The following is a 21,628-nucleotide window of genomic DNA, read 5'->3' on the forward strand; positions in this document are numbered from 1 at the left end:
TTTTCCTCATTTTACGTGTAATCTCTATGGGACATGACTTTTTCTCAAAACTAGATTCTACATTCCTCTATTTCGTGAGCTATATCTCCATTTTTTCTTGTTAGTTATCCCTGAGCTTTTGGTATGATGTAGCTGAGATTCTAAGCTTTCGGAAGTGTGCCCTCCATTTTTCGATCAGATGTCAGGATCATGCCCGTTTTTCGCTTGCAAAATTGGATTTGTAATTCTCAAATTTGCTTACGTGTAATCTCTATGGGAACGTGTAATCTCTATGGGGAATATCGTGGCTCAATGGATAACGCACTTGACTTGAGTTCTCGGGGGCGCAGGTTCGAGTCCTGGGGGTGAACAAGACGATTTTTTTTTTCATTTTTTTTTTCTTTTTACCACCTCGTACATGATCCTTTATGATAATTAAAAGGTATGAAAGTTAAAATTTAGCAAGATTAAACATATTATAATAACTTTTTTCATATCACATGTATTTTCATATATCAAAGAGACCCTTTTCACAGTGCTTTATCATCTCCCGTCTTTCACAAGTATTCCATCCATAATGAACATTCCGTTGTCATCATGAAGATCATATTGATCTGCTTGAACATGGTAATAGTGATCATGATGGCGAGAATAAGGACAGACCACCTAATTCGTCCGCATGACGAATTAAAATCTAGTTTTGTGTTACGTTTGTGAACAACATCTATATTTGAGGCGGTAGGTTATCTAATAATAATCAAATAATTCCTCAATATTATTACGGGGGCATATCATTCCAAAATAAAATAGTTGTGGGTGTATTGGTGAAGGTACACGATAAGCAAGGATGAATACTTACATGACGAATAGAGATGAATTTGTGGCGAAGGAATCAGCGGTGATTCTCCTGATGTCATTCCCTTCGAAGTCTCTGCATGAAATAAATCAGAGAAGATTATCATTAGAACGATATGATTTCCGACCAAGATTCATTGGGTATATACCTAAGGTATGTAGGGAATGTTTTAACGTTTTGTAAGACACGTTGTCATATCTGACAACTTTCCTCGACTTTTGATTGGCTGAGAAGCAATGTTACTATCGTAACTGTCGGGTTAAAGTGAGTTTCTTGGATAAAGTGCCAAATTCCTTTCAAGAAACCACGGACCCGATGAACGCTCCCCATGGCAGATTGCTTGAAAAGGTCTATCCTATGGTCGCTTTTTGTATCTGATTTGTTATGACGCGCTGCATGCAGGAGACGCGTATTCTACAAATTGTTTGCAGGCCTGTTTGATTCATCCATTAAGGTAAACGAATTTGCTGTTTATAAATATAATATCTTAAGCCCGGTGGGGGGTACTTAGTATGAATGTATAATACGAATGTGCCGCGGTGAGACTCCCATTTTAAAAAATCCGACTTTATACATGATATTGCATAATCACCTAGGCACCTAAGTTTGATGTTCTTTTAATAACAGTTGTCACATTATGTATTATAAGGGAGTCTGGTGGGTAAATTCAACGTTTTGAGATAAGATGACCTTTGAACTTACCATGTGACATTCGATGGCACTAAGACATGAAGGTTCCCCATGTGTATCCATGGCCCAAATTTAGTTGAAAAGGAATCAACGGTTGCGAAATATGGCAGTCTTGTCAGTAAACTCTTACCATTTGGCCTCAATAGACCTTTGACCTTCCCCTGCAATCCTGACAGCACCATTACACGATGTTACCCCTGGTGTACTTTATCTATCACACATGTTTGGTTGCAATTGGACCTACAGTTATCAAGTTGTTTGTCATAAGAGTCTTGCAGGTATAGTGTATACTTTAACGTATGCATAAAACAAAAAGACCTTTGACCTCACCATGTGACCTCTCCGGCATGATGGAACCCTAGTGCATCTACTACCCAAGTTTGGCTGCTTTTGTACCCGCAGTTAATATGCGTCAGAAGAGGGAATGACAGGTACAATTAATAGATTTGAAATGAAAAAAGAAAAAATAATCCAGGTACTCTACATATAATGCGACCTTAAAAGACCTTTGACCACACCATGTGACATTTGACCACACCATGTATCCTTCGACATCACCGCAACTACTAGCAAGTTTGGTTGTCATTGGCCCTGCAGTTGCTAATATGCGTCAGAAGAGAGTCTTAAAGGTAAACTTTTTCATTTGTGACGGACGGACAACGATCGGATGCCATTTCGGATCCTCACGTTTCGCATTCCCCGTCGGTGGGCGAGACAAAGGTGGATTTGAAAGTGAATCAGTTTTCAAAGGGTGCCTCATATGGCATATCACATGTCATCGGCGACACGAAAGACCGATCTTCTAAAAACCTCTTCATTAAATCGGCCCTGTCTACTTAAGTTTTCAAAATGGCAAGCACTGTTTTAAGGTATTTCTTAAAATCCTGAAAGCTTGTATAAGCCTACCCGAATTTCCATTTTAGGATCATAAGCCTTCATCGGAGACAATCACGTGTTTAACTCTTCGTTTTGCTTCTTCTGCTTAAAAAAAAAAAAGAGTAAAATGTGGAAAAAATTGTGAGGAATAAATCCTTGTCACGTCTGATGAATTGTGTTGATCCATCGATCATGTCTATATTTGTTTGCGGTAGAAACGATGTACTTCTTCTTCCATTATTACTTAGAAGACGATTTTTTCTTGTCAATTTCATTTAAGTGTTTCGCACAGGAATAGAAAATGGAATTGTATTATCTGATTTCAATCCGCTTTACGATTTCATATTTAAGTCCGGCGCAGGGGAAGAAAAAAACCCTGGGAATAATTTTTCATGGCCGATTTTTTTTCGCCTCGTGCCATTATCTAGTTTAGTGAAAAAATATGACAGCGAGTAACTCGATCCTTCTCTTCACATATCATTGTTTGTCGTAGAGCAATCATATACATGAGGCCTACGTGCATCCCCCAATATGAAGAGGTTGAGTACCCACTATTGGCGGGTATAAATCAAGTTGATTTAAATCACTATAATTTGTTTTAGTCATTGATTTAAATCACTTCAATTGAAACATGTACAAATGATTGACAATATTTTTTTGTCGTTGTGGCAGTTTTATTTTTTTTTTTACTCAAAAGGAAAATATTCTTTCAGCTTTATAATTATCATCACAACAGTAATTGAAACCAAGTCAATAAAATAAGGTTAATCTTGCGAAACCAAAGATGTGCATGTACCCTATAAGCGGTTAATACTTAGACCCCCACTCCACTTTTTAAGTGGACAAAATTGTCCCTGTAAATTTTTTCTTTGTTGATAGTAAACAAAATTAAAAAAAAATGTATTTAGAGGACAGTTTTTAGGAAAATATGAAAGTAAATGGTTATTGGCAGTTCTGATCTATCACATGAACTACTACATATTGCTCTCCGACACCAACAATTTGTTCATATATATCAATACCAATGGTACTTAAGAAAAAGAAAAAAATATGTAAAAATTTAAACTTACAAGGCTGAATTTCATCAGAGACTTTTGTCAGAGTGGGTTTCAACCAAGCCCTGTTCAGACTCTCTGTATACGAATGTGCTTCATTCGGCCAGTATGCTGAGCAATGTTCAGTAATTAATGTATAAAAAAATGTATGCATGCTCTTAGCAAAAGACACTAAATAAAGGCAGCAACCATACATTTAGTGCCCTATGCCAAAATTGAGTATTTATTTTTGTACATTTCTCAGTGAATGTGTTGAATTGAGTGCAATCATAAATAAAAATCAGCATTGTCCCTGGTATTAACCTAACATTTTATTCTTTAACAATTCATATGTGGGTAGCTGTAGAACCTTTTTTTCTCATATTTAGCCAAACTGCTTAGAACTGCCAAATACTACTATTTTCCCACTAATATCTGTGTGAAATCAATTTTCTTTTTAAAGTCAGATTAATTTTCCCCTGCTACATCTGTTTCATATTTTGTCTCATTGTTTTATATATGTATTCGTACAATCATACATAATATTTGCAATCAATCATTAAATTGTTATGGCCATTCTCGGTCATATACGCATTTTTGCTCAAAACACTGACCAGCAATAAATCAGAATGGTTCGTTCATATTTTGCAATGCATCGCAAGCATTATTTTGTGTCCCGGTGTCATGATGTTGTTGTGGTGAATTTGAACGTTAAACGAAACATTTGATACTATATCCTTTATTCAAGGCTACAAATGATTATAATAATCATAATAAAAAGGAACTTACAACCAGGCCAAGGAAAGAAGATCCTGAAATGCATTTCCATCGTCCAGGTCTCGTATTCCATTCTCCCGCAAATCCCTGGATAATACAAAGCATCAAGAAAACGTTTGCATTACGAAGAGGAGGTGGCGACGGAAATCTTAAAATGGGTCAAATGAAAAAGAAAGACATGCAAAATGTTTAAGACATTCGACAGACATGACAGAACACTGAAAATGTGCGATTCTTGTCGGGCCAGAGTGCATCACGATTCGAGGCAAAATTGGCGACTGCAGGACTGGCCATTGGACCAAAATCCTTAAAAAGTTTTCTGGTCATATGAAATGACTAGAATCCTCGTCGAAATTTGTTGGTCATTCTGAATGATTCCTCTCTTTAGCCAGGGATACACCAGAACCGATTTCTCCCGAATAAATTCGGACTGATTCTGCCCGAATACGGCATGATTGGGATGGTTTGGTGAATTATCGGATGGTCTAATACCACTTGGTCTACTTATCAGTTCGTCCAACTTCACATAGTCTAAACCCATTTCGTCTTCAACCAGTTCGTCCAATATCCAATTCGTCTAATTTCCATTTAGGCTAATAACAACTTGGGCTAATTGTCACTTGGTCTATTTTCCAATTCGTCTAATTACCACTTGGTCTAATATCCAATTCGTCTAATGAGCAGTTGGGCTAAAACCATTTAGTCTAATTTCCAGTTGGTCTACCACCATTTGGTCTAATTTCCACTTTGGCTAATTTCCACTTGGTCTAATTTTCATTTCGTCTAATTGTCATATGGTCTAATGACCGTTTGGTCTAATTTACACTTTGTCTAATTTCCATTTAGTCTAATTTCTACTTCCACGTGCACCGGAGCAGCAGTTACGTCCTTATTTTCGGAGCTAACGGAAACTTGCAAATATGTCGTATTTCCAGAGTCCAGGACGAAACTGCTGTTTTGATTCACCACTTTTTCGACAAAGACTTTTTGGTCGCCCATTGTTACGAAGGGCGTTTGGCATTATATTTTCTATGTTCTCGAAAGCGTCGCGGTTACGAAAACCCTCTCTCTATATATCTTTACTAACGATTAGTTTAGTGATAAATTTCATTATTTTCTTGGCAAGAAACCGCAGATAATTTTGATACCATACAATGTTGAGATAGTTGTACCACTTAGATTGGCCAAAAATAGCGTCGCCGTCGGCGTATAGAAAGAGACGATTTTCTCTTCATTCATAATTAACCACAGAATCAGTTTGAAAGAGTTGCGACAGAAGATCATTTCCCCATACAGCTCGCATTAATCATCGAAATACATGAGAGGAAGGGAGCAAACATCATTTGATAAAGGTAAATTTAGCGGAAATTAGTTTTTACACGTGTATACGGATTGGAGGCAAAGTTCTCAAAATTGGTGTATTTTTTCAAATTAAAAAAATTTCCTTTTGTATCTATGTTTGTTTTAAAATTTAGGGCGTCCAAAGGGACATTTAATATCACTGCAAATCGATGACTATTAGACAACCAGACGACCCGTCTACCCCCCCCCCCCCCCCATCCGGTTCGGGGTGCTGGGTCAAGTGTTTAGTCGGAGGGGAAAGGATTTAGCTGGGGGGGGGGGGGTTGGGCTTCACATTATCATTTAAAATATACGAACAGTGTAAATATACACATGATCAGTGGATAAGTCCTGGGACTATGAACCGCGAAGTCTGGGGTTCGAGTCTCATCTCAGCACACGCATCATTCGCAAGGCCTGTTTCTCGATCACCCACTCACCACCCTGTAGTAAATGAGTAAATGGTAGGAGGAATCCTTTGAATGCCAGAGGGCGTAATTTTCGTAGTCATGCTTAAGCCGGTGTAATTATATTCAGCGCTTAGCAAAACAACTTTGTATTACGCGGTATTTTAGTTTCATACAATTATATTTTTATAATCATTACTACTTTTTTATCCCCCCTTCAATGCTCGAAATATATCAGAGAAACTCTCAAACTAGTTGCATGCTTTTTCCAGGTACGCGAATGGTGAAGCTCGTCGAAGACCGCAAATCCTCCGTTTTCTTTGTTTTCTGTGAGAAGACTCATAAGTATAATACTGAAAGCATATACTTTGCAATCTTCTGAAATCGCAGTGTGTGACAAATCACCGGGAAAATGAGCTTGATGTCTGTGGAAAGTCAACATTTGTTCTAACAGCATTCTTCATCTTACTTTGGAATGCTAGAGTAAATGTTATAATCTTTAATGAAAAGGAAATTAAAGATTGCAAGATACGCAATTATATAGGACTGTGACTTTGGCTAATATGAAACTGCATTAAGTAGGGAGGTTTACATAATACGAACGAGAGAGATTAAAATGAGAAACATAAATCATTGTCTCACAAAAAAGAAAATGGTTTGGAAAATAAAACCTTTGATTTAAAGGAGAATGAAACACTTGGAGCAAGTTAGCTTTTGTGAAAGCAGAAAAATCAAAGAATAAGATCAATAAAAGTTTGAGTAAAATAGGACTAGCAATAGAAGAGTTATGATCATTTGAATGTCGAGATCACTAATGCTATGGAGATCCTCCCATTGGCAACGCAACCAAGATCTATGATATCACAGATGAACAACTCTCCCCTTTTGGACACTGAAAATATACCCCATACCTCTTTTTGCTCATTCTAATCATATGACAAACGATTCATCAATGATATCATGTTGTGAAACCTCTGTACTTGTCCTCTCATAAAGAGAACACCTCACCTTGTGATATATTCTATATAAGTGAGAATATAAGTGAAATAAGTATTAAAGCAATGAGGGAGTTGTACGTGTGTGACATCACAGATCTTGGTCGCATTGCCAATGGGAGGATCTACATGGCATTAGTGATCTCAATATTCAAATGCTCATAACTTTCTTATTATTCATTCAATCTTCCTCAAACTTTCAACAATATGTTTCTTTGATTTTTCTCTTTGATATGGATTCAGCTGGTTTCAAGGGTTTCATTCTCCTTTAACAAAACCAACAAATCTCGATACCTCTTTATTACACCGATAAGAATTGTGAAAACAAAAATGTTTAGCAGTTTTTACATTTCAGCCCAAATGGCCAAAACTTATACGATTCAAACCATTAAAGCTACATAGAATTGACTTAAAAAACTTATGATATCCAAGATAAATGTAGATTATGATTATTATCATTATATTTACGATGCTATCTATTGTACTAACATTTCATCAAAGCCTGCATTAAGTTTTGGTAAATCCACCCAGAAGAGAATGTCACTATTCCATTTCATTACTTGTTCATATCAATGCATGTGCCCCCCAAACGGTTATGGCTTGGAGAATATAAACAAAAAAATGTGTTTTATTGGAGATAAAATTTGCGAGTCCGCTCAAAATAGAATATCTGCATTATATTCCCTTGTTTGTATAAAACACCTTCTCAAGCAAGGGATGGGCAGCTAAATATTTCAAGAAGGATATAAACTTTCTCAGTATAGCTTTCTAATATCAAATTATTAAAAAAAGTAAAGTACGTGTTCAAAGGGACTAAATTTATATAATTATAAAAAGAAACATATACCGAAAGAGAGCACTTGATTTGAATTTAAATCCCAACTGACATGATTGACTGGATGTGCATTTTGTACTATATTCCAGTACTTGTCGTAGTAATGTATGTTTAATGTTTTATACTAACAATATGACCCCGTTGGAAATGAGCCTTTCGGTTTTCATGGGCTATCCTGTCAAGGTATTCTTCAATTTCATTGTAATCACCTGTGATATTCTTGACGAATAAAATCAATCAATCGACGAAAAATACTCTAAATTCTGAGTGGTAAGAAATGCAAATAAAGATCACTACGCTCTTGGAATATATTGTAATGTTTGATGATACTCTAGTATAGTGCATTACTGACCATTTACTATAGCTAAAGTCGGGATTAAAAAATTTAGCAGTAGCGAAACATGCCATGGACCACTTGCAAACGAGATGATTTTTTTTTCCTTTTTTGTTCGTATGACATGGATTTTGCATCTTGAAGTTACAGAAGTTTTGCATGTTGCAGTGTTGTTGTTCCTTGTAATATGAATTCTACTTTGATAGGATGCATAACTAGTTGCATAATACAGAGCTCTCACTCAACATTATCGATTCTTCGTTAAAACTGGTCAAATGTATGATTTAAATACGGTAAACGTTTAAGTGCTAATAAAACATATTTACTTTATATTGGGAGAATAATTTTAAGCGGGCATGAATTTAAAAGGTGCATTTTTAAACACTTTATTGTTTCTGTGTTTGTTGATTGAACTAGGAACAGAATGCTAGAACGTCACATCCAAGGATGATACTAGCAACAATGACATCCAGAAGCAAATCGACATGTTTTGGCGTAAAAGAGAATACAAATTTATATAACAGTTTATCAGGTTTTCAACGGAAACGAAAACAGGATAGAAGAGAGATAAACGCTTGGCTAAGTACTAGTTTACAGTATATTGCCAGTAATTGTGTGTGTGTGTGTGCGGGGTCTCTCACACTCACACGCTAACACACTCCCACACAATGTATTATGCCTATCAACGATAATTTTTCCATGAGGTATCGCGACTATTTTGGGATGAGGCTTGCTATTTTGAAAGTAGCCGAAGGTAAAAACCTTTTTAAAACAATCTATTCTAAGAAAGAAGCTTTATAGCATTTCTCTAGACGACGAAAACCACATCATTTCGACACTATCATTTTCAACGAAAGTGCATTTTCCCCTAAATCTCCTTAATTGAGAGTAAATGTCTGCTATATCACGTTACGGATTCTGGTGCTTCTTAACTTCCCGTGGGGAAAGAAGTTAATATGGATTTTCTCTCTTGATTTGAACATAGAGCTATTACAATATGTGAATGTCTGTAATCCTATTCTCTGAATCCTACCTCCCTATCTCATCTCATTTTACCGCCATGACTCTCCACCGGGACCCGAGCGAAGACGAAGGGGCGTGTTCACCGACTTACGGCTCCACTGAACTTGTTTAGGGTTTACGGGTCCTTCGTGTTTGTTCTTGCTATTTCCCTATAACATTAAATCAATCTTTCACTCTTTTGCTTTTAATCTCTCTCCCACGCACACACACTGGCCATATTGTTTAAATAAATCCGAGTGCATGATGAATAAACGTCAAAACGACGTCGAATATACTGCGTAAACATCCTATCATAAAAAAACGATATTGAAACGTTATGTCGAAATTTTATTTGTCCTTGGAAAGTTGTATTTCAATCTCTTATTTTGACGGTCTCTGCAAAAAAAAAATTATAGGGTCGCATGTCATAAGGTGGTCCAATTTCGCGAACCGGGTTTAAATGGTCAATCTTTTTTTGATATGTTATAAGTATTATCATCCTGTAAGTAATGAAAAAAGTTGTAAGTCTCTATCTAAATTTTACCTTAAAATAACTAATTAACAGCTAATTATTACATAGACGTCAATGTAAATATGAATTTTAAACTGTGTTTTTCTCAATTGGACCTGCTGCACATGAAATGATGTCAAAAGTTAATTCAACATTGGATCACCCTAGTATTTTGCAGTTTTAATCTTGTAACATCAATAATTAAATCTGTAATAAGAATCAAATAATTATATATTATTTTATGTATATTAATTACGCTAATTTATTAACAATATTTGATTTAACATTTTTGCCACAAAAATGCCTGGCACTGTTTTTTATGCTTGGTAAAATGACTACATCATGGGTAGCAATGTTTGTTGCAATGATACACAAAATTTGTACTAAAAATTAAGATTACAAATTAGATACTTAAACAAATTTCTCCAGTTTACTACTTGATTAGGTTGCAGATCAGAGCTGACATGCACATGTATTTCATTCCTGCATATTTTTGAAATTGTCATATTTTTATAACATTAAGTTGTTACTTAATTTATTAATGCAATATCCTGATGCAGGAATAGCCATTCTTGGTGACACCAATGATTTAAACATTCAACCTTTGCTAAGAAATGATCGATTTACTCAGGTTGTTAAACAAGCTACTAGAGGCAACAACATTTTAGATAAAATAATCACAAATTTTGATCAGTTTTACTCACCTGTTTCAATACTCTCACCTCTTGGTTTAAGTGACCACAACTGTGTGCTGTGGCAACCCATGAAATCATATAACAGACCTAAGACAATTGTCAAGGGTAGGATAGTTCGTCCATTAAGAAATAGTGGATTGAGGGATTTCGGACAATGGATCACAGGACATACGTGGGAAGAAGTCTACCAAACGAAAGATCCATCCAAAAAATGTGAGTTATTACTAAGCGAAACAATGGCAAACTTAGACCGGTACTTACCAACGAAAGAAGTACGTTCCTACAATGTTGATAAACCATGGATAACTTCATATGTCAAATCATTGATCCGGAGTAGGCAAAAGGCCTTCAAGAAAGGCAACGAAACATTATGGCGCAAGCTCAGAAATAAAGTAATTCGCTCCTTATCTGATGCTAAACGTCATTATTACAGCACCCGTGTTAGTAATCTAAAAACCGACAATCCATCAGCATGGTACAAGCAAATAAAAGTGCTTACCAATATGAATACTGACCCGGTAAATATCGAAATCCCTGGTACTGATCCCAATCAACTGAATTTGGTAGCGGATGCGATTAACAAGCATTTTGTTTCAATCGCAGCTGACATTCCCCCTTTTGACAAAGCGTCTTTACCTGCTTTCTTACCATGTCCATGCTCATGTCCTCATGTTCAAATTTATGATGTGTACTTAAAGCTCAGGAAATTGCGGACTGGTAAAGCTGGATTAACTCATGACCTACCTCTCAGGATCTTGAAAGAATTTGTATATGAATTGTGTGTACCTTTAACTGATTTGATCAACCTATTATTCCAAACGGGAATAGTACCACAACAATGGAAAGAAGCTCAAATAACCCCAATTCCGAAATCATTACCGGCAACCATTAACAATCTCAGACCAATCGCATTAACAAGTCAATTTGCTAAAATTGCAGAATCTTTTATAGCCAAATGGCTTCTTAAAGATATCACTGACAAAATTGACTCACGACAATTCGGAAACCGCTCTGGTTTTTCGACCACTCATTATCTTGTGAGTTTGCTCCACAAAATGTATGAGAATGGCGAAAAGAGCAAGAGTCTATCCACGGTTGTGTGTACTGATTTCACAAAGGCTTTTGATAGGCTGGATCATAACATCCTCGTTAGGAAGTTGATCAAACTCAATGTACGACCTTGTATCATTAAATGGATTATAAGTTTTTTGGAAAATCGTCAACAATGTGTAAAATATCAAGGCACTTTGTCTAATTACTTACCCAATCACGCTGGCGTGCCCCAAGGGACTAAATTAGGTCCCATCCTCTTCCTGATTATGATTAATGGTGCTTGTGAAAACACATCAGTCGATTGCTATAGATATGTAGACGATCTTACTTTGTTGGAATGTCGTAAAGAAAATTATCCTTCTGACTTACAATCTACATTATATAATCTGGATCAGTGGTCCTCCCTAAACCACATGAAGTTGAATCATTCAAAATGTTCTTCACTAGTTGTGACATTCTCCAAATATCATCCTGCTGAGCCAAGATTTTATATTGATAACTTACCTCTACAAAAACTTCAATCTGTTAAAATTCTCGGTGTAATCGTCCAATCCAATCTAAAATGGGACCTACATATCACGGAAATCATCAAAAAATGTAACAGGAAGTTGTACATGTTTAGGCTTTTGAAGCGATATGGGCTGTCTCTATCGGATCTGAAATTGGTATACATGGGCTACATTCGTCCTGTTATGGAATATTGCACCCCAGTTTTTAATGGTGTGCTTACAAAGAAACATGTAAAAAGTTTAGAGCAAATAAAAAAAAGAGCTTGTAGAATCATGTTGGGCCCAAACTACACAGATTATGCCAGTGCTTGCCTATCATGTGAAATTCCTACTCTGGAATACAGAAGGGAGAAACTCAGCCTGGATTTCGCAATGTCTTTAACCAAACATCCAACATTCAGTACCTGGTTACCTCCTCCAAAAAACTTAACCATCAATCTCCGACATACTCCTAGATATCAGCAATACAAATGTAAGACAAATCGATTTCGCAATAGCCCCATACCATATTTCATAGATCTCCTGAATAAAGACATGCCCAATCAATAAACCCATTGCTCATTTGAAAGAAATACCAGCCTACTTGCAATATCAAGTTTTTTCATGAATGAGGAAATCAACTCTTTTATTTAACATTCATATATTTTTATTGATCTTTTACAGCTTACTTATTTTGTTTTTATTATTCTTAATTTACCTTTTCCTCATTATCTTATGTACATGTATGTAAATTTTCATTGCCTAAGTATTCTTGCCTATACACATATTTCTCATGTCAGTTTTTACAAAGGTGTACTGCTTTTTAATGTTTGAAATATGTAATGAGTCTTTTAATTGTTTTTACTTTGTATACATGACCAATTCAGCCATTTGGCTGCGACTCATGTTTTTAATAAACCTTGAATTGAATTGAATTGAATTGAATTAAGTTTAATGAACATTCTATCATTCACCGCATCCACCGGCTCCGCCACCCCTGTTACTACAAACTTAATGTGCTATAGTTTGTGTTCCTGATATTGTATTGATCTACATTCAAAGTAATATATTTAGCCTATATAGTTCTGGCTTCAAAATGAGATCTTACTCAATAAATTTGGTCAAGATGCTGTGATGTAGCAACAATTTATCCATGGCACCGTGTGGAAAATTGTTCATCCGCCACACTTTTTGCTTACCCAACTTATGAAATGCGACCATATATAAATATATGCATAATACATATGCCTATACATGTTTGCATCGTCAACGCAATGATGCTAAGGCATCAACGTCTATAAAATCTGCGACTACAAAACATAAATCATATCAATTCATTTTCGAGAATTAAATCATTCAAAAGAAAAAAAATGGCTGATTCATCCATCTTATGCACCCCCTTTAATTAAGAAAAAAAATAATGTCTTTTTGATATCAATTATATGATATCAATTTTTGATATCAATTATATTTTCATGCAGGGTTTTAGGAAAAGTTAGTTGGTATGACTAATTTATTGGTTTTATATTTTATTTTATATAACTTGACTGTTATATTTGTGAGTGATTGACGAATGGAATTTGTAATGTTTGACAATTAAATTGGTAAACTGTTAGAAAATTCTCCTGAAAAGGTTTCTGCAGCAGAGTCTCGTTAACACGTGTAATCTTTACTGTACTGTGTATTATTGCATGTATTATGTAAAATTACATACAATTGGTGTTTGGTGCATGAAACCTTACAAATTTCCTGCTACGAATTTTCTTTTTCCTCTTTAAAAGACATACCTATTCTGATAAATTTCAAAATCCCAATTATAGGAAGTTATTCGTTGATTTCTATTATTTTCTTCTGTAAATTATTATCTATTTTTTGTAGAAAATGATTACTATGTCGTTAACCACAAAACTACTCTTCATTGTTACTTATTATTAATATTGATATTGATATTAATACTATTGCTCCTGCTGCTGCTGTTAAGATAGTGATTATAATATTAATTTTGTTTCAGCTTCACAGTATATTATCTTCTTTAAAAATTCATGCAGCCCACTGAAGACATACACTTTTAAAAAACGTTGGGTGATAAATTTGCTCAATTGGATAATAATTGCCCAGAATATATATATTTTTTTACCAACATACATTACCCAACAAAGTGGACAGCATATTGTCCAACATTTTAGTGTGTACAAAAAAAAGTGGGTACACATTGATCCTAGAAGGAAATGGGTGGGGCGGGGTGCGAAATTAATTTTCCCACAAGAGTTCCGGACCCCAATATGAATATTCTTTTTTAAACGCGATGTCGACAGAGCGGTAGCACTCTTGAGTGAGCTCCTGAAAACATACTATATTTTGGTGGAAAATTACATGCCTACTTGGATCAAATATTGCCAAAATGGATGTTAGACAGAAAGAGTACAATCTACGGGGGCAACCAGGTAAAAAAGCCAACAATACTGGGTCTAAAAGGAGGGAAACTGGTCAGAAAAACTTGGGAATCGCAAGCCACGATACGCATGACGCCACGTTGCCTCAGGGTGCCACGGCAGGCGCCAATTTCGCCGATACCTCCCGCACGTCCAGCACCAGCACGGTACACGATGTAAATGGACCGCCGACCCCCAACGCGGTACCTACTGAATTAATGGCATTCATGAGCGACATTAGAGACATGTTTACCAGCTTCACCTCTCAGGTAAATACCAAACTTGATACGGTTGTTAATGAGATAACGAATTTGAAAACTGAAATGGAAGCAACAAAAAAGGTCATTTCTGACATAGAAACTAGCCTAACAAGTACATCTGGTCGTCTACTCGCCATTGAAAAAGATGACCTGCCCCAGCTACGTAATAACATAGACAAGAAGATTGAGGAGCTTAATGAGAAACTAACCCTTGGTGAAATTCATGATCGGAAACTTAATTTGTTGGTGTATGGAATGGCCCCCCCAACTGACGAAAACATATATGACACAGTTCATCAAACAATTTGCTTCTTCATGAACATTTCAAAGCAGGAAGCTATGCAGATACCTCTTGTAAATGCCCACCGTCTGCCCTCAACCCCCCGAGGAGATCGTAATTCTAACCGCCAACCCCCTGCGATTATCATCAGATTCGGCCGCATGATGGACAGAGACCGGCTTCTTCAGGCCTACGAACGACGACCGCGCCGGCAGCCGGACCCCCCTGGCAGCAGAGCATCGGACCCTCCGTCGCCTTTCAGTCGGGTCTCCATCCGTACGGATTTGCCTCCCACCATGAAAAGAGAAAGAGGAAGATTGGCAGCAATTGCATACAACATTCGTAAGAACAATAACCTGGCAACCAGGATCAAAGTCACTGGAACCAAGATTTTGCTACAAACACGCAAACCTGTAAGGAATGGAGGCACGCCAGATCGATGGGCTAATTGGTCCGAGTAATCTTCATCCAAGAGCACCCATGTAATGTATTTGATTTGTTTATACATCATAGTCATATTTTATTAACTTATTAATTTGGATGTGAGTAAACTACAATTTTTTCACATGATCATTCGCTAAATTTTGACTTTTTATATGTAGTAAATTGCATACCACGGTTCAACTTATACATCTTGACATAATTATGCCCAGTGAAAAAAATTCGTCCGTATGAGAAACAGGTTTTACTTCTGGAGTTTACTCAACATTTCGCATTTGTTGATACCAGTTTTCAGTGAAGATTCCAGTAAATGTATACAAGGCACTTACCTGTACTGTATCTATGCTGATGGAAGTAGCAACCAGATAGCATTCTCATTTTCTTTTAAATATCAATCAAAACTTACATCTCCATTTAAAGCATAATAATTTTTTATCTGGGGCCTATTAATTTACACACAAAAAAAAAATTATAGTAAAACATATGTGCATTGAAAAACTGTGACTCTTTTTTGCTAAAATTTACGGGAATTCTAAGTATTGAACATCCTTAACTTGACGAACTCCTGGCGGTGCTTGTATTCATATAGCATTCTCATTTTCCTTTAAATTTAAGTAAATTTAAGTAAAAATAACCATTGTAAAGAGGTGAATGAGTTTGTAAGATATAACTTAGAATTTTAACATAGGCCGTAGAGTAAACATTTCCTTATTTTGCTCTTCATGAAAGCATGTATGCGTAATATACAATGGGAGAGAAAGTATAGTACTATGACTGTATGATCTTTTTTTTAAGATAGTAGAAGAAAATTTTCATCTAGATCTTTTTTATAAACCCCTCTGAATTAAGATTCAAAACTTCAACTGAGTAAAATTTGGACATGCTTAGTGCCGGTTGAAACTTGGAATTGTTTTTTCACCCTCGTGGTTTTAATTTTTCAAAATAATACTCTATGGGCATGATGGGTTCACAATCCAATAAACGGATGGTCATGTGCATTATAGACTTGCCTTCGATTTTGAATCTTGATTCATTTAAATCATCATGTGCATAGAAATGTTTGACCTTTTGTATTACAATTGCTTACAGTTTTATTGACGTAGTCATTCACATGATTAACACAAGCTCTTTTGATAAAAATATAAATTATAATCATGTTAATCATGGTACATTTATTTTAGACCAATGGAGGAAAGAACCTGGTCATTTCAGATGATTTTTTTTTCTTTGCATTTTTAACTTTTCTGTTTACAATTACGAAGGATGTTAAAGTAATAACCATTCTTTTTGTTGCTAACTGTATTGGACAGAAGATGTAAGCTAGTTCAATGATGAATTGAGTTAGATTTATTTACTAATTCTACAGTATGAAAATGACCTGCAGCCAGTAGAGCATTCTTTTTTTCTAAATAATTTATCCGGTAATTGAAACATGATAAACGATGTGTTTTATAGGTGTCGGTCAAATTTTGAAATTGGTTCCTAACTCCGTGTTATATATTTATAAATATATCTTTTTTCTAGAGTTCAAACAGAAATATAGATTGTAACTCTGGATTTTTTTTTTTTTTAAATCTTTACTGATCATAATCATAAGTGTACATTGCTGTTTTAAGGTTAAAAAGAGGAAAGAACTTTGAAGTTTTGTCATGTAGGTTTACTCTGTTCACTGAGGACGTATATAGGACATGATTATTTGTAAAAGCAGTAACCATTCTACAAAAGAAAAAGATAGCTTTAGTTAATTTGTTTTTGACAAATCAACTATGATTAATGTACAGTGTAACATGATCTGGATCTCAGACGATCATTCTTTTTATTCATCAATTCAGCGGTATTTCGATCAAGCCAAACAAATTGTATACCAGGTGTAAGAGTAGAAGTTTTATTTAAATGTACGAACACCATAACTACATTCGAATGCCTTTTCACCTTCTTTCAGTTTTCTGGGAAGCATGCCCTGAATAATTTGAATTTGTGTCATTCCTTATTCTATTCTATTTATGGGAGGCTTCCCAGCTTGTTTTATTCACGGGAGCTCACCCAACTCTTTTATGCTTATTTAGTACAAAAATTTTACGATGCAATTGACATCGTATATAATTGCCAATGTTTACCTGATGACTTTTCATGTGTTTGTGCTCCTTTTCTTCATAGGAATGTGTATACCGGTAACCAGTTTTTCTTTGTCCAATTATTATTCTCTCCAGGTCCTTGCCTCGCTGACACTCAGAGCACGCGGTCTCGTCGGTCTCTTCAGGAAGCGACTCTTTTGCATTTCGTGTTTTTCTCTTTCAATTCCCAGTGATTGAAAATTTCCCCTTTTCAGTGTTGAATGATGATGAGTTTTACAATTTGTTTAGGCCGAACAACGAAACCCAAAATACTAACAACAATTCTTCTTTTGAAAATCTCGTATCAATGGAGATGAATTTAGCTGCAGATTTAAATGAAAATAACGACCATAATTATCCAAGTTCGAATTACTTTACAATAAATAAATTTAACTCTCTTGATAAATCTACAAATACACTTTCAATAATGCACATGAATATAAGGAGCTTGAGCTCTAATTTCGACAATTTACGCCTTTTATCCGATTCATCTTCACAAACCAAAATGTCCATAATCGCGCTAACTGAGACATGGTTATCACAGGAATCTGATGGTTTATACTCACTTCCTGGTTACACATTTGTAGAAAACCATAGGGATAATAGACGGGGAGGAGGGGTAGGTATCTATATCAATGAACGACTAGAATATTTTACTCACAATGATCTTAATTGTATGAATGAAATTGCTGAATCTCTTATCATTGAACTTCGGGTACCAAACTCTAAAAACATAATGATCGCAGTATTTTATAGACCTCCTAACTCCAACACAAATAATTTTTTTGAATACTTGCAAGACTTTCTACAAAATCCGGTTTTTTATAATAAAGATTGTTATGTGGTAGGTGACTTTAATATAGACATATCTAAATCTAATCACAATAGGTCACATGAATTTTTGGATATCATGCTTTCATCATCCTTTTTACCATTGATAACAAAACCCACTAGGGTTACTAACCAATCTGCAACCCTTATTGATAATATTTTTTGTAATGTTTCTCCTCTACCCGAGTCTGGAATAATTTTATCTGATATTTCTGACCATTTCCCGATATTTTCAAGAACTCCGTTTAGGTTAGCAAAAAAAGATACCCCGCAACATAAATTCCGACGACTAACACCAACTAATTTACAGAGCTTAAAAGATGGTCTTGAAGACGCGGATTGGTCTGAGGCATTCAGTTCTCAAGATACAAATACAGCATATAATATATTTATGAAAATTTTTACTTCAAATTTAGATAGACATGTACCATTGGTCAGTAAATGTAATAATTATAAAAAGAGTCCAAGACTTCCTTGGATATCGAAATCAATATTACGATCAATAAATCGCAAAAATAACTTATACTATGCCGATAAAATTAATCGCTCAGAAAAGTCACATCGTAAATATACTACATATAAAAATACCCTCACTAAATTATTGCGGAGTGAAAAACGAAAATATTTCACAAATCAATTAATTCGTTTCAAACACGACATCAATAAAACATGGAAAACAATAAACACTGCCATAAATAAACAAAGCACAAAGGCACGCATAAAAACAATAAAGCACAATAATGTTGAAATTCATGATTCTTTTCGTATAGCTGATATATTTAATCAATACTTTACACAAATTGGCAAAAGTCTTGCAGACAATATACCATTAACACAAAAAAAATTTACAGATTTCATTCACCAACCAAACCCTAATTCTTTATTTTTAGTACCAGTACATAGAAATGAAATAATAGATATAGTGAACAACTTAAAAAACAAAAAAAGCTGTGGTCACGATGGTATTGACAATATTTTATTAAAGAATGTTATAGAATATATTGTTGATCCATTAGTATACATATTCAACCTTTCTTTAAGTAATGGCGTCGTGCCTGACAATATGAAAATATCAAAGGTAATACCAGTGCACAAAAAAGGAGAAAAGATTAATGTATGTAACTATAGACCGATAGCTTTATTACCTACTTTGTCTAAAGTTATGGAAAGGGTGATCTACACAAGATTATTAAATTTTTTGAATAAATATAATATAATATCTGATTTTCAATTTGGATTTCGCCAAAAACATAGTACATCTCATGCCACTCTCTCATTTATTGACAAAATCACAAAAGCTATTGACAACTTTGAACACACAATAGGTGTTTTTCTGGACCTCTCCAAGGCCTTTGACACTATAAATCATGAAATACTGCTCTACAAACTTGAAAATTACGGAGTTCGTGGGAAGGCCTTGGAGTGGTTCAGAAACTACCTCGTAAATCGTAAACAATTCGTAAGCATAAATGAACAAAATTCTTCTCTACAAAATGTTAACTGGGGTGTTCCCCAAGGCAGCCTCCTGGGCCCTCTTTTATTCATAATCTATATAAATGACATCCAGAACTCCTCTGAAATATTATCTTATGTCCTTTTTGCAGATGATTCAAATGTACTATACTCTCATCCTAACCCCGATATTTTAATAAATGTACTGAACACTGAACTGGATAAATTGGTACAATGGATTAGGGCTAACAAATTGTCAATTAATGTACAAAAAACGAAATGCATGCTTTTTAGCAATTCTTTAGAACAATTGCCATCTAATATCAAATTGGACAATAAAGACATTGAAGTTGTTACTACAACAAAATTTTTAGGTCTCATAATAGACAACAAATTATCTTGGAAAACACACATTGACTTTATATGTCGTACAATTTCACGCAATATTGGTGTTATTAACAAAGTCAAATTTTTTCTTCCAACTTCCTCCCTAAAAATGCTTTATTCAACATTAATTTTACCATATTTAAATTATGGAGCAATTGTTTGGGGAAATACACACTCAACCTACCTTGATAGAATATTACTTTTACAAAAGAAGGCATTGCGTGTTATTTTCAACTTGCCCTGGAGATCTCACACAGATGAGTTGTTTTTTAACAACAACATTCTAAAAATAAAAACACTGTACCAATATAACTTAGGTCAATTCATGTATCAGTTAAACAATAATATGTTACCATTCATATTTAATTCTTCATTTAACAAAAACAAAACTCTTCACAAATATCCCACACGTCAATCAGATGAATTCCATTTACCACTACCCCGGACCATCCTTGCAAAATCTATTTTTACTTTTGAAGGCCCTAGACTCTGGGGAACTATTAATAAAAACATCAAAGAATCACCAAGCCTTAATTCTTTCAAATATAAGTTCAAAAAATTTCTCCAAGATAACCATTGAATTTAACTCTTCATCACTCAAACTCTTGTATTTTTTTTTTTAATCAAACATTATCATGTCACGTACGCTTTTACATCTCTTTCGTTTTCCTGTTGATCAACGAGGTCCGTCTGTGAGTGCTGGGGCTGGATTCTGGAGACATTTAATCTCTCTTTTTCTTATTTCCTTTTCTATTTTAATTTCCCCTATTTCCTTTTAATTTAACTGGTTCATGCTCTAGTTGTTATTTTGATTTTTATATGTTATGCAACTACAAGAATATTTATTAGGAGGCTGCACTCTACAAGCTCCGCTTTTTAGCAGCCTCCTCCATTTCCAACCTGACATGTAATAATCTTGAATATAATTTTTGTACAGGAATACTTGAAATATGTTTTGTTATTTATATGTTAAAATGTACAAAATAAACTGTAATTGTTGAAAATGGAAATAAACGAAATGAAATGAATATTCATGACTTGCGTCTTCGGAAAAAGAGTTTCTAGCATAACGGACATAAATGGAGAATTAACATACCAGACTCTTTTGAATAGTCAATCAGGCAACACAATAATTATCGGAAATAGATAAATATATTTATATACATTTCCAATGATTTTTTTTTTGCATATGTATGTGCAGTCCAACTTTGAAAATGCAATGAATATACTTATTTTTCATCTGATAATTTGTTATTCGTCTTAGATTTTAATCCACTAATTCAAATGAAACTTATTTCGGATGGCCGTCTCCTTTTTATTGTAATTGTTAGATTAAAGACGATTTGTACATATAAAATGTTAAAGCAAACAAATAATATTTTAACCAAAATTACTTTTTTTTTTCTACATGTAACTAATGATAATCCTTACACGAATAGAAACCAAGCTACTCAACAAAAGTGAGCACCCTAACGCAGGGTAAAAGCAATCAATATAATTTTAAGGTTGTCCGAAACATCCGGAAGTATAGGGGACGGTAATCACGAAAGAGTATAAA

General features: G+C 34.9%; 1 protein-coding gene across 1 annotated transcript in view; it reads right to left on the reverse strand.

Annotated features, from left to right (window-relative positions):
• Positions 1-4,293, reverse strand: part of LOC129261348 (relaxin receptor 1-like) — a 32,527-nt gene extending 28,234 nt beyond the window's left edge. Inside the window, exons 1-2 of the mRNA XM_054899415.2 lie at positions 4,225-4,293; positions 839-910 (exon numbers count right to left, since the gene is read on the reverse strand). The gene's annotated coding sequence lies outside the window, so the exon portion shown is untranslated. The remainder of the gene's footprint in view (positions 1-838; positions 911-4,224) is intronic.
• Positions 4,294-21,628: the final 17,335 nt, after the last annotated feature.

Source organism: Lytechinus pictus, chromosome 5 (genome assembly GCF_037042905.1).
Source record: "Lytechinus pictus isolate F3 Inbred chromosome 5, Lp3.0, whole genome shotgun sequence".
NCBI classification, from domain to species: domain Eukaryota; kingdom Metazoa; phylum Echinodermata; class Echinoidea; order Temnopleuroida; family Toxopneustidae; genus Lytechinus; species Lytechinus pictus.